This window comes from Natator depressus, chromosome 10, assembly GCF_965152275.1.
Source record: "Natator depressus isolate rNatDep1 chromosome 10, rNatDep2.hap1, whole genome shotgun sequence".
In the NCBI taxonomy this organism is placed as follows: Eukaryota; Metazoa; Chordata; order Testudines; family Cheloniidae; genus Natator; species Natator depressus.
Genome location: NC_134243.1, coordinates 51,487,789 through 51,501,846, shown reverse-complemented (window position 1 = coordinate 51,501,846; position 14,058 = coordinate 51,487,789). Strand labels below are relative to the sequence as shown.

Below are 14,058 nucleotides of genomic sequence, written 5' to 3'. Positions count from 1 at the left end.
AAGTTCTGGAATGTTCTTCTGGTAAGGAGTTGATGTCGATGTCAGGAGAGCTGCATCATTACATGCCACTGACTCCCAGCTATGCCAGTGTAATGTACATTGGTTTAGCAGATTTGCTCTGAAGGAAGGGAGAAGCAATTAGATGTATTTGCAGTGCTCCTTCACTTACACACCAGTGTAAATCAGAAGTTAACTCAGAAGTAAACAGTGTGGATTTACACTGGTGTGAGTAAAATCAGAATCTGGCCCAAGTTTCAAAGCTGATAGCTCTAGTTTATCCTCTTATACAAGGAGGCATACCTGCTGGTTTGGGAAGCCATTTTTATCCAACTCTGTTAGAGAGACAAGTCATTATTTTAATTAGAGTATTGGTTCTGAGAGAGTTCCATATGATAAATACTAGTGAATTTTTGCTGTATGAAAAGTTCACATTTTGATCCCCTTACAGAAAAAGGCTGCTCAATTCATTTTATTTACTTCTGTGTTTAATAAGTAAGTTTGCATGACTTTCACGATGTGTAACCAGTAACCATTCAGGTTTTTTTGTTTCCTTTTGTTTTAAAAAGCACTCAACTAAGGGACAGCTAGCTGCAGCTTGCGCACATTCTCTTTCGGCATTTTCTGACACACTATTTCTTCATTTGTTTTACTTGCCGCTTCATGGTGGTGTGAACCGCTAACAAGTCCCATCTGCATTTTCAGATAACCATCTCAACTAACTTAAGTTTCTAATAAAATAGTATTTCTTTATATGGAACATGTTATCAAAGGGTCTCAAATGCTTAACAAACCTTAAATTACCTCCCTCCCTTCTATAAAAATGGGAGAACTGAGGTAGAGGCTAAGTAATTTGCTCAGTTTTTAAATATTTTTTTGTGATTCATTTGTACATCTTTATCTAAACTTCTGTTGAGATGGAATTTCCTTCTTTCCTGACACAGATATAAAGCACTAAACCAAAAAGGAAATTTCTTATGTGGTAGTTAGATTTTAACAGTTACCGTTGTCTATACTCATGTTGCTCTTAATTGCTTTCAGTACTGGCTTGCTCCATGGCTATTGCTTCCATGCAATTGCTGTTTAGAAAGGTCAGTAGCTCCTTTTCTTGGTTATATGTAGATGCTTATTGTCACCACTTTGCCTGCCGTGCAACCTGTTGCATGCTTGGCCACACTGGTAGGTACGGTTCTTAATTATGGGTGATATCATTCCTCTTGCCTTGCAAAGCTGGTAATATCATTAACAGCCCATTGTACATCAGACCTAAATATGTGTTAAGCCTCCCCACACCAATTGATGCAGAAGAATGTAATGGAATTACAGTACATCATTGCTGTAATGAACCCCTGGGAATCCAAGCCATTTGTTCGTTATAGTCGGGTTCATTATAATGAACGAGCCCTGAATGGGACGGGGGAGGCGGCTGACACCTCAAGCCCTGCAGTGCGAGCTGACAGCTCCCCCAGCTCCTCCGCACCCAGGGCAGACAGTTCTTCTGTCCCTGGGGCTGGAGGAGCTCTAGGGCCCCTCTACACCAACAGGGCTTGAGGTGGGACCCAGGGACCGGGTTTTCTATAGCCCAAGGTTCATAATTGTGAAGGGCGTTTTAACTAGGGTGTTGTGTATGCAGTGTTCTGAGAACGCTGTATGATCAAAAGCATCAAATGTAAATAATCAAATTAAATGAGGGGGCGGGGGCATTGTGGAAAGAGATGAACTGTCTTAGAGCAGGAGGAGCCTGGTGCATTATGTAGCTACCACCTAAGTCCAAAGCCATAAAGGGACATGGTCCTTTGTTGCGGGGCTAAGGAGCTGAGCAGTTGGGAAAAATCCCAAATGCGATGAAAGTGGAGCTCTGCTCTTGCATTTAGTACACCCTTGGGCTTGGCAGCCACTTTTTCCAGCATCCCAAGATTTGCGTGTGGGCCACTTGTGACCCTCATGCTGCTGCATGCCCTGAATTCCCCCACTCGTAGTCAGTTACGTAGCCTCCTCTCCTGCAGTTCTTTTCAAGAGGCAGGCTGAGGCGCAAACAGTCATCTCGGTTTGTATGACATCTTGTTAACCATTAATACAGCCATTTGAGTGGCTGCAGAGCCTTATGTACATAGCCCTGTTGCTAAGGAAACTAAATAATTCTGAAGTCCTGATAGCTAATTAAACTTCACAGTACTCTGTGTAAGTGGGGAAGTATTATTCCCATTTCATAGCGTGGGAAAGCTGAGATACAGATTTAATGACATAGGTAAGACTATACAGCAAACTGGTGGCACAAGCAGGACTAAAATTTAGGAGTATCTGAATTGCAGTTTGTGTTTGGTTAGCTAGACCATCCTGCTTTTCCATAGCATCATATAAATAGGAAAAATGTCCATGAACTCAAGGGAAATAGTTTGGCAGAATAATCTTCCAAAATTCAAAAACATAATATAAGTGAGAGAGAGAATCTGTCCATGTAATCTCAGTAAACCTGCAGTCATAATTTCCTTGAGACTATTGCAGTTAGCCACCTTGCTTTTGAGACTCATGATGTGAAATCACTGGGAAATGGTTTTGTAACCACAGATGAGTCATCCACCTGGAGTGTACAATATGTCTTGTATAGACTTCTGCAAGGGTATTGACCCAGGAATATCAGACAGCCTAACTTGTTACTGCAGAGGGTGTTTCTCTTTTCATTGGACTCAGATCACCAATACTCAGATGAATAATTTTGTACAATCAGATATTGCAGTGATCAAACTACAGTTTAGCTAAAAATAAGTGTCGGTGTAAAAGTCAGTCAGAAGGTCCTGTTACACGTTATAGGTGAACCCGGATTTATGTAGTGTGTACTCATGTTTTTTCCAATAAAAAGAGGTTAGACTTTACGTAGGTTCACATTGTAGACCCTTCAAGGATTCAGAGCAGATAATTTGCTGAGCAAGCTTTAGGCAGTTCAGTTTCCTCTTCTGGCTGCGTTTCAGGAAATGAGGACAATAGAATGAACAAACAATAATTATACATTTTTAGACTCTAGTTAGCTCTAATTATCACTTTGAGAAGAAGTGAAAAGTAAATGCTATCACAGTGGCAACAAATCTTGTCAAAAAATAAACACACAAAGGTCTTTCCACAGCTGCCTAATATTCAGATGAATATTAAAATATAACATTGGTGAAAGCTATTAAAATATAACATTGGTGAAAGCAAAAGAAAACCCCCAAAACCCAAACACAAAACTTGTACAGTGTGTACTAAATCTCAGTTTCCTAGACTGTAAATGTTCTATGTTACCTAATAGAAGTTCAAGTAATTCCTAGTTTCAGCAGCATGTAGCTGCTTAAGACAGACTTAAAATAAATCCCAAATTGTTTTCTGCAATGCTCTTTACTAATTTCTTCATATTTAGCATGTGCAACAAATACATCCTCACATTGTGAAAGGGACAACAAACTTTCCCATATGTCTGGATAAAGCTTGTCTGAGTAGATAAGCCTCTCGAAGTGATCTGAAGGCCAATACGCTGGCTTTGTCAGAGCAAGTTTAAGTCAGGAACTTCTCACTGAACATTACGCCACCATGTTCTCACTAGTTACATCAGGATTTTTAGAGTGCCAGAGTTGCCTTTGCTTGAGCATCACGGAAATTGAGGGGTAATCTCCAAGGTGACCAGTTTCCAAAACACTTGGGTCAAAACCAGCATCTTACACTGAACTAGGAAAATGTTTGGTGGATATGGATATCCAGTGTCATATACTACTAGCAAGAAGCAACACCGAGTGGGGGGCTGCCACCCTGTGCAGTAGCTGAGGTTTCAGTGGTCTCCAAATATAATTCACTCTTTATGCAAGTAGTTTTCTATGTAGATGTGGCAAAGACCAGGCTTACAGTAACTAAGTCGCCAACTTAAGGTGAAAACACTCTTGATTATTGCATGATAATCTAAGAAGTTGGAGATCCAACAGGGCCCAAAGACTATGCCCCTTACTAACAAAGAATTTAAAATGCTGAACATGAAATACAGTGTTGGTGTAGTGAGATACTAATACTGTAACTGGACACTAATATTTAAAGTCAAGTAACTGACACCTTTTAGAAATTTTCAATTTGGTACAAATTGTAACACTTAATGCTACCTCAGATAGCTGATCAGTTGTATCTAAAATAGAAGACTTGTGACATTTGAATGCAGTTGGATGCAATTGTGAGCTAACACCTTTACTCTTGAATAGTATCAGATAACTTCTACAAATATAATTGTAAAAAGTAGACGGTGAGCTCTTGAAAGTAGGGACCTAGCACAGTCGGGGCCCTATACTGACGGGGGCTTTTGGGTGGTGGTGTAATATGAATACACGTTTATAACAACACCCACGCAATTTCTGTGTCCAACTAAATTCTTTGTACGCAAACCTCCTAAGGGAATGTATTATGTATACAAAATTATGCGTGTTAAAGATGACTTTATCTTTAGAAAGAAATTGAATTTAAGCGAGCAGTCCATAGGGCACAGGATGGCTGCTTTTATTTGACTCTATTTAGTTGAATATTCTAGTTGCTTTACCATAGGCCTGATCTGCACTTGAAAGTCGCACTGGTCTAGTTATGTTCGTTAGGAATGGGATTATTTTTTTACTGATACAGTTATAATTTATACTGGTACAATCCTTAATGCAGGTGCAGTTGGGCTGGCATAAAGCTGTCTTATACTGTTATAGTTTATTTCCCTTCCCATACAGGAAGAGCTGTACTGGTACTGGTCGCTTTCTTAACCAACATAAATTAGTTCAATCCCCCTAAAATAAATGCAGTTAGCTTTACTAGTATGACAAAAAGGCTACAACTTTCTAGTGTAGACAAGGCCATAAACGTCATTCTCTTTCTAAAAAGAAATGTAGACCAAACTGAAACGTAGGTGGTCAAAATATGGAACAGAGTGCAGTAACGTGACTTTGTATATATTTCAGTTGCTGTAAAGTGCCAAGAACTTGGGATGGATACTAAAGAAAAAGATCAAGAAATATACATATTTTAAAAAATACACTCCGCTCACATTGAATGTCTGAGGGCTTTGATGTATGCAGCAGTACAATTCAGGCTTGCTTCTGCTTGTCCTTTCATATTGCTACGCTTGGAGAGGTTACCACAGCAAAGAACACCAAGCTGTAATTTTTGCTAGTGTTCAAAGAAAAAGTACTGCTCTTCTCATGGCTCTTCAAAGAAAAGATGTTTAAGTTTAAACTTATAACTCACGTTTAGGCTCAGTGACGTGTTTTTTGTCCTGTGCAAATGAGATTGAAATCTGTATGTTATGGGGTTTTTTTTGTTAAAATTAGAAACAGAGGTTATTCAATTCACTTTTTCAGTCTTTTTAAAAGGCTTTGTCTTATGTTTCAAACCATTATATTAATATTGTATTAATATTAAAAAACAATATTGTTTCAAACCAATATTAATAAGTTGTAGCAAGGTACTGACCTGCACTTTGGGTCATGTCTCTTTGAACACCAGCTTTTAAATGTCAGTCTGAATGTGTGATGTAGAGACCTACATTTAATTTCATTCTCTTAAAATTGTATTTGAGCAACTCTATTCTTATTGGCACTGCAAATTCCTGACTCTCATGGAGAAAAAGGAAACTCATACTTTCCTGAGTTATTTCCTTCCCAGTGTGCTGCAGTGAGGCACTTGAAGACTAGATGTGAATGGATAGTGAATAAGAAAGTAATTTGTTTATTTCCTGATGTTACAGATCTGGTGACTGGAAATATTCCCTATGGTCAAGCAACACTTTCAGCCAACCTTGGTTTTTTTTAATTAAATGAACTTAAATTTTGAGGTAAGATTTCTGTTTACTTTTACTTGTAAATTTGAATGACTAATGGTGGTTTAACTTCAGTGGGAGCTCTAGTGATATAAAACTTACTTTAATACTTCTAAAGAATCTTTTCTATTTATCTTCTGCCCAGATGCTTTAATCACCATAGTACTTTCTTTAGAAAAACGTATGAACTGCTCAAAGTTCCGGATATGTTATAAAAGAAAAATCAAGCTGAAGAGTAAGTGTAGTGCCTGAGCTTTGAGGGCTTCAAATAAACATTAAGTGAATAGAAGCCAGAGGAGTCTAATTAGTGAAGGCTACACTGGCCATGCAAGTCCCTCACTATTTTTAACTGTCTCCAAAAGGAGCATAGGGGTATAAACATCCCGCAAATAGTTTCTCCAAGCAGTGGGATGAAGGACTAGATCTTTACTTGGCATGGGAACAAATGTGTTTAATGTTTACTCGCTTAACGTGTAGTTATGTTCCTGAAAAATGCTACTTTAAGTGAAACGATTAAGTGAATCCAATTTCCCTGTAAGAACTAATGTAAATGCGGGGGGTTAGGTTCCAGGAAATTTTTTTTCACCAGACAAAAGACTATACATACACACACAGAGTATAAGTTTTAAACAAACAATTTGATACTGTTCACAGCAATGATGATTGTGAAGCTTCGTTGAGGTGGTGGAGTCAGAGGGTGGGATATTTCCCAGGGAACGCCTTACTACCAAATGATTAACTAGCGCTCGGCTAAGCCCTCAAGGGTTAACACATTGTTGTTAATGGAACCTCATACTCTACAAGGCAGCACAAATGGAGGGAGGAGACACAGCATGGCAGTGGCTGCAAGCATTCCCTGTGGAAACAGAACGTGGTGATGAACCCACGCTATCCCACTGAAGCGCACCAGTCCCTCCACTTTCCAAAGTGCCGGGGGGGGGTGGGGTGCGTGTGTGTGAGCCAGACACACACACCATGTGTGAGTGAGAGAGACAGAGACACACACACAAGGTGTGTGTGTGTGTGAGAGAGAGAGAGAGAGAAGGACGCACATTGCCCCTTTAAGTATGTTGACTCCACTCTAAGTACACTGCCTTTTTAAGTAGATCAGCAAAGTTGAGACAGCAGCTGCTGCCAGCAAGCTCCCTCCCTCCTGAGCCCTTCCCCCGACCCCCGCTCTGTGAAGATAGGGTACAGGAGCGAGGGGGAGGGGGGCACCCTGATATTAGCAACCCTCTTTCCCCCCACCCTGCACAGCAAGCAGGAGGCTCCCGGGAGCAGCTCCAAGGCAGAGGGCAGGAGCAGTACAAGGCGGTGCGGGGAGGGACAGCTGAGCTGCTGGGCAGCTGCTGCACAGGGAACTTAGGGGAGCTGATGCGGGCTGCCGGCCCACCCTGGTTCCAAGCCCCCTACCAGCTAGCTCCAGAGGGCTGCTCTTCCTGCAAGCAGTGGACGAAGCAGGCGGCTGCCAAACAATGTTATAAGGGAGCATTGCGCAACTTTTAACGAGCATGTACCGTAACTGATCAGCAACGTAACAACGTTAACTGGGACGCGTTAAGTGAGGAGTTACTGTAAGTCCGAAGGTGACTAGGTGGGGTCCATATTAGTAGACTTTGGAAGAAAAGTGACAAAAGGACTAGGGAAAATCATGAGCAGACAAACTTCATCTGGTGGAAAAGGCTGTTTGAATCCAGAGACTTTTGAGGCCTGGTGTACACTCGTGACTCTCTCACTTTGGCCTGCTCAAAACAATCTTTCTGTTTTTTTAATGGCAGCCATGTGTGTAAAATGACATGTTCCTATGCGTAAAGGACACAAATGACTACAGCTGTACTTGTCACTTCAGTTCACTTTGTCATTCTCTGAAGTGGTCAGGCAACTTGGGAGTTGAAACAACTTTAAGATTTTTGCCGGGAGGTGAGAGGGCTGGGTGGACATCCTGCTTTGAATCCACAGTTTACATGCTAATCATGTGTGCTTTGGATTCTTGTGTGTTCAGGAATAAGATGAGACTTTGGATCACTAAATGAAGACAGCACCACCACATGATCTTACTCTGTCCTTCCTTGGCACCTTTTAATTGTTTGCTTCTTCCCACATATATGATACCTAGATTCTAGATTGTAAGCTCCTCAGGGCAGGATCTTGGGCTGCTTGTTTTGTGAAGTTCCTGACACACATTTGGTATAAAACATTCCTTTTATGAATTGTACAATTTTTTGAAGCTTTTTAAAAACAAGTGTTGATCCTCAATTAAAAATGTGTACATGGTAGAGGAGGGTCTGTAGCTATGGAGCCCATGAGTCTAAAGGTATACCACAAAGTTATGTGGCCAACTGAAGTCTTCAATTTACAAAAATACTTGTATATGTTCATATTGCATGATGCCTTGAATGGTAACCATATACTGATTAGGAAATGTAAATGCATCCAAGCTCATAAAATTCTCTCTAAAAGGTCCCTTAATTGAGTGTACACTGCCATGCTTGGAGCATTGCTCCTCATAGTCTAGTACAGAGTGGGGGGGTTGTGAGGTTATTACATGGGGGGGTCGCAAGCGGTCAGCCTCCACCCCCGAACCCCGCTTCACCTCCAGCATTTATAATGGTGTTCATAGAATCATAGAATATCAGGGTTGGAAGGGACCTCAGGAGGTCATCTAGTCCAAACCCCTGCTCAAAGCAGGACCAATCCCCAATTAAATCATCCCAGCCAGGGCTTTGTCAAGCCTGACCTTAAACACTTCTAAGGAAGGAGATTCTACCACCTCCCTAGGTAACGCATTCCAGTGTTTCACCACCCTCCTAGTGAAAAAGTTTTTCCTAATATCCAACCTAAACCTCCCCCACTGCAACTTGAGACCATTACTCCTTGTTCTGTCATCTGCTACCACTGAGAACAGTCTAGATCCATCCTCTTTGGAATCACCTCTCAGGTAGTTGAAAGCAGCTATCAAATCCCCCCTCATTCTTCTCTTCTGAAGACTAAACATCCCCAGTTCCCTCAGCCTCTCCTCATAAGTCATGTGTTCCAGACCCCTAATCATTTTTGTTGCCCTTTGCTGGACTCTCTCCAATTTATCCACATCCTTCTTGTAGTGTGGGGCCCGAAACTGGACACAGTACTCCAGATGAGGCCTCACCAATGTCGAATAGAAGGGAACGATCACGTCCCTCGATCTGCTCGCTATGCCCCTACTTATACATCCCAAAATGCCATTGGCTTTCTTGGCAACAAGGGCACACTGCTGACTCATATCCAGCTTCTCATCCACTGTAACCCCTAGGTCCTTTTCCGCAGAACTGCTGCCTAGCCATTCGGTCCCTAGTCTGTAGCTGTGCATTGGGTTCTTCCGTCCGAAGTGCAGGACCCTGCACTTATCCTTATTGAACCTCATCAGGTTTCTTTTGGCCCAATCCTCCAATTTGTCTAGGTCCCTCTGTATCCTATCCCTGCCCTCCAACGTATCTACCACTCCTCCTAGTTTAGTATCATCCGCAAATTTGCTAAGAGTGCAATCCACACCATCCTCCAGATCATTTATGAAGATATTGAACAAAACCGGCCCCAGGACCGACCCCTGGGGCACTCCACTTGACACCGGCTGCCAACTAGACATGGAGCCATTGATCACTACCCGTTGAGCCCGACAATCTAGCCAACTTTCTACCCACCTTATAGTACATTCATCCAGCCCATACTTCTTTAACTTGCTGACAAGAATACTGTGGGAGACCATGTCAAAAGCTTTGCTAAAGTCAAGAAACAATACATCCACTGCTTTCCCTTCATCCACAGAATCAGTAATCTCATCATAGAAGGCGATTAGATTAGTCAGGCATGACCTTCCCTTGGTGAATCCATGCTGACTGTTCCTGATCACTTTCCTCTCGTCTAAGTGCTTCAGGATTGATTCCTTGAGGACCTGCTCCATGATTTTTCCGGGGACTGAGGTGAGGCTGACCGGCCTGTAGTTCCCAGGATCCTCCTTCTTCCCTTTTTTAAAGATGGGCACTACATTTGCCTTTTTCCAGTCATCTGGGACTTCCCCTGTTCGCCACGAGTTTTCAAAGATAATGGCCAATGGCTCTGCAATCACATCCGCCAATTCCTTTAGCACTCTCGGATGCAACTCGTCCGGCCCCATGGACTTGTGCACGTCCAGCTTTTCTAAATAGTCCCTAACCACCTCTTTCTCCACAGAGGGCTGGCCATCTACTCCCCATGTTGCGATGCCCAGTGCAGCAGTCTGGGAGCTGTCCTTGTTAGTGAAGACAGAGGCAAAAAAAGCATTGAGCACATTAGCTTTTTCCACATCCTCTGTCACTAGGTTGCCTCCCTCATTCAGTAAGGGGCCCACACTTTCCTTGGCTTTCTTCTTGTTGCCAACATACCTGAAGAAACCCTTCTTGTTACTCTTGACATCTCTTGCTAGCTGCAGCTCCAGGTGCGATTTGGCCCTCCTGATTTCATTCCTACATGCCCGTTAAATATATATATTCAAAAAGTGTTTTTAATATATGGGGGGGGTCACACTCATAGGCTTGCTGTATGAAAGGGGTCACCAATACAAAAGTTTGAGAACCACTGGTCTAGTCTGTTAACAATCTTTGTTTTTTCCTGCCATCCATCACTGTAGTATCTGAGCACCTTTTCTGTAAAATTGATAGCCGTAGCCAAGTTTCTGGTGGATGTCATGAAGTCTCAGGGACTTCTCCCAGGTTGGGATAAAAGCAGGTGCTTTTTAAAATTGTAGTAACTTTATTTAATATTGATTTTGTTTGAGGATTGTTTGGTTGGTGCTTTTGCCAGTGGAAAGGGAGCATAGTCTAGTGAAAGTCTTTGTGAAAAGGCCTGCTGGAAATGCAAGATTTTGCAGTATTTCCAGCAGACTTTCAGTCTCTGCATTTCACCTAATGTGTTGCCTTATTTTCAGTGCTACATATTTCTACCCCTTTCCTTGATTTACAACACTTGTCTTGCTTTTTCTGATGCACACTGCCGAACAGAACAGATGATCCTGACAAGGTTTGGCAGAATAAGAATGCAAGTTACTTGTTAAATCAAGCAGAATAGGGGTACTAAAGTTGCTAGTGCTTATTATACACAGCAGAAAAGGTACCCTAAAGTGGAATTACAGATGAGGTACTCAAATGTTGAGTTGAGACTCAGGTGTCTCATGAACGTAGGAGCAGCTGTGTCAATATCTCTACACCTCCAGCCATTATTTAATTTATTGTTGGTAACTGATTGTCAAGGTTCCTCCCCCACTCTGAACTCTAGGGTACAGGTGTGGGGACCTGCATGAAAACCTCCTAGGCTTACTTTTACGAGCTTAGGTTAAAATTTCCCCAAGGTACAAATTAATTTTATCCTTTGTCCTTGGAATATCCACTGCCACCACCAAACTCTAACTGGGTTTACTGGGAAACGTAGTTTGGACACGTCTTACCCCCCAAAATCCTCCCAACCCTTGCACCCCACTTCCTGGGAAAGGTTTGGTAAAAATCCTCACCAATTTGCATAGGTGACCACAGACCCAAACCCTTGGATCTGAGAACAATGAAAAAGCATTCAGTTTTCTTACAAGAAGACTTTTAATAGAAATAGAAGTAAATAGAAGTGAAGGAATCACCTCTGTAAAATCAGGATGGTAGATACCTTACAGGGTAATTAGATTCAAAACATAGAGAATCCCTCTAGGCAAAACCTTAAGTTACAAAAAAGACACACAGAAATAGTCATTCTATTCAGCACAGTTCTTTTCTCAGCCATTTAAAGAAATCATAATCTAACGCATACCTAGCTAGATTACTTACTAAAAGTTCTAAGACTCCATTCCTGTTCTATCCCCGGCAAAAGCAGCGTACCGACAGACACAGACCCTTTGTTTTTCTCCCTCCTCCCAGCTTTTGAAAGTATCTTGTCTCCTCATTGGTCATTTTGGTCAGGTGCCAGCGAGGTTACCTTTAGCTTCTTAACCCTTTACAGGTGAGAGGGAGGCCAGGAGGGATTTTAAAGGGGTTTACCCTTCCCTTTATATTTATGACACTGATATTTCCACTGGCTTCTGAAAAAAGGTAGAAATGTGAGTATGTAACTCAGATGAATGTAAAGCTAACACTAACTGTTCTAGAGCATCCTTATGATCTGTGCTAAGCCTGCTAGAAAATAGCCTTATAATAATTCTAAAATAGTTGAGGACCATTTTCTGGTCCCATTATTCTATGGATCCTTTAACTTAAAAATATCAAATAACATGGATAAAAATCTAGTCCATTTTAATTTTAGAAGTTGATTAAATCATCTCCTAATTTAGATGTATTAAGTCCGGCTATACAACTGGCTGAGCTGGATTGGTAACTACTGTAGCAATCAGTCAGAACAGGTGCTGTTACAGGAGTATTCTTGGCTTAACCATAAGAAAATCCTCCAGGAAATATTTGTAGTTTGTTCTTGTTTATCTGATTTATAAGTGAATCACTCAAAGTACACACAGATTTCTCTTTTCTGACAGTAACAGCTAGAGCTGCTGGCTGTACGAATAAGTGAACTGTAGAGTAAGTAGAAAAGGAGTACTTGTGACACCTTAGAGACTAACACATTTATTTGTAAATTTGTTTGTCTCTAAGGTGCCACAAGTACTCCTTTTCTTTTTGCGAATACAGACTAACACGGCTGCTACTCTGAAACCTGTAGAGTAAGTGATACTCAGAATAAAATCAGTGGAGTATTTTGATTTCCTGTTTTGCTCTTCTAGTTTAGGAAAAAATGCATCCAAGAGGACCGGGAAAACAGTTGCTTTTTAAGCTTAGGCTCCACATCCCGAGCTTGTTTTTCAATGTTCAGGCGTATTCTATGATGTAGAGCAGGGCTTCTCAACCTTTTTCTTTTTGAGGCTCTCCCAGCATGCTATAAAAACGGAAAGGCCCAATGGGGGCCTATATGCTCACCTTCCTCCCCTGCCCCCCAAATTGGATGTATGCAATATTGAAGCATTTGCGTAAATAATGTTACATTTGATGGCTGAAGCCATATTCATCTAGTCATTTATTCAAGTCATCCATCTGAACTGTCAGAAGAGAGATGGAATAAGGTTAATCTTTTTTTTTTCCTTCTGTGGGTGGAAGCAGGAAGTATAGGCACTGCGTTAGGAAGGATGGTAATTTATCACTTGAGTGATGCTGCATAAGATATGAATAAAATGATGACTTCGGGTAGAAACTTGGTTCGCTGACAATTCCCAGCATTAAGTTTGAGTGCAATGATTGGTCTGGTGTGTGAAATAAAATATGTTTTTTAAAGCTCCAGTTGGAGGGCTGATCACGGCAGATATTAGTCCGAATAGGGAACTTTTTTGAATTATTTTTGCTTCCAGATATATGGATGCTGCTAAACTGAAAGAATAAACTTTATCAAAAAATGAGCCTGAATGGTTCTATAGGTGCAATGAGATAACAGTATGTGCTAGTAATAGCAGAGAAATCACCATTATGTCCCATTTGAAGTAATAGATGGAGATTAGAGATTTCTTCCTGAGTTCCATTGAGTGAAACCACGATCACTGAAAACTATTCATGTGTTGTAGAAAGGTAAATCTCAAAGCCCTTCGGTTGCACAGGCAGTCTGCAAGGAAAGCGGAATCTGAAACTGCGAAGAATTCAGCTGGTTTGGTTGAAAGTAAATAAGAATTCTATAAATGGATCACACAACGTAGTCATTCTGAGTATTAGTGTCACCAGGGTTAGCGTTGGAAGTGCTGTTACAAATATGGCCAAGCAAACTGCTCCATGCCTTCCCACCAGTACCCAGTCACCTTTCTCTGTCATCCCTGGATTGGTAACTACAGTAGCAATCAGACAGAACAGGCGCTGTTGTGGGAGTATTCTTAACTTAACCATAAGAAACTCCCCCCGTCTCCATTCAAGGGATGAAGACAGGCAGTGCGTGGGTCATTATATAGTTTACGTATACCATCATAGGTCCTTTGTGGTTTCAGAAATAATTCAGCTGTCGGACTGAAAGGCTGTCTTTGGAAGTAACAAGCCTTGCTGAACTCAAAAGCTGATTTGTCATCTTGTCTCTTCAGGTTGGACTGTCTGGCAGTGGAATGACTATCTTTAAAATAAAGTTCCTGAAAACTCATGAACTTAGCTACTACTCAAGAGAGTATCACTTTGGGAATCGTACAACAGAACAGGAAACACACTTAGTACTGATACGAGCAAGGCAGTACCGGAAAAAGAAGG

At 41.4% G+C, this 14,058-nt stretch overlaps 1 protein-coding gene across 4 annotated transcripts in view; it reads left to right on the top strand.

Annotated features, from left to right (window-relative positions):
* TLN2 (talin 2) overlaps positions 1–14,058 on the top strand; it is a 342,028-nt gene that overhangs the window by 116,399 nt on the left and 211,571 nt on the right. For 2 of the 4 annotated variants that reach the window (XM_074966153.1, XM_074966156.1), the window contains exon 3: positions 5,735–5,821. The exons of the other annotated variants lie outside the window; for them this stretch is intronic. The gene's annotated coding sequence lies outside the window, so the exon portion shown is untranslated. The remainder of the gene's footprint in view (positions 1–5,734; positions 5,822–14,058) is intronic. 4 annotated transcript variants of the gene reach the window in all.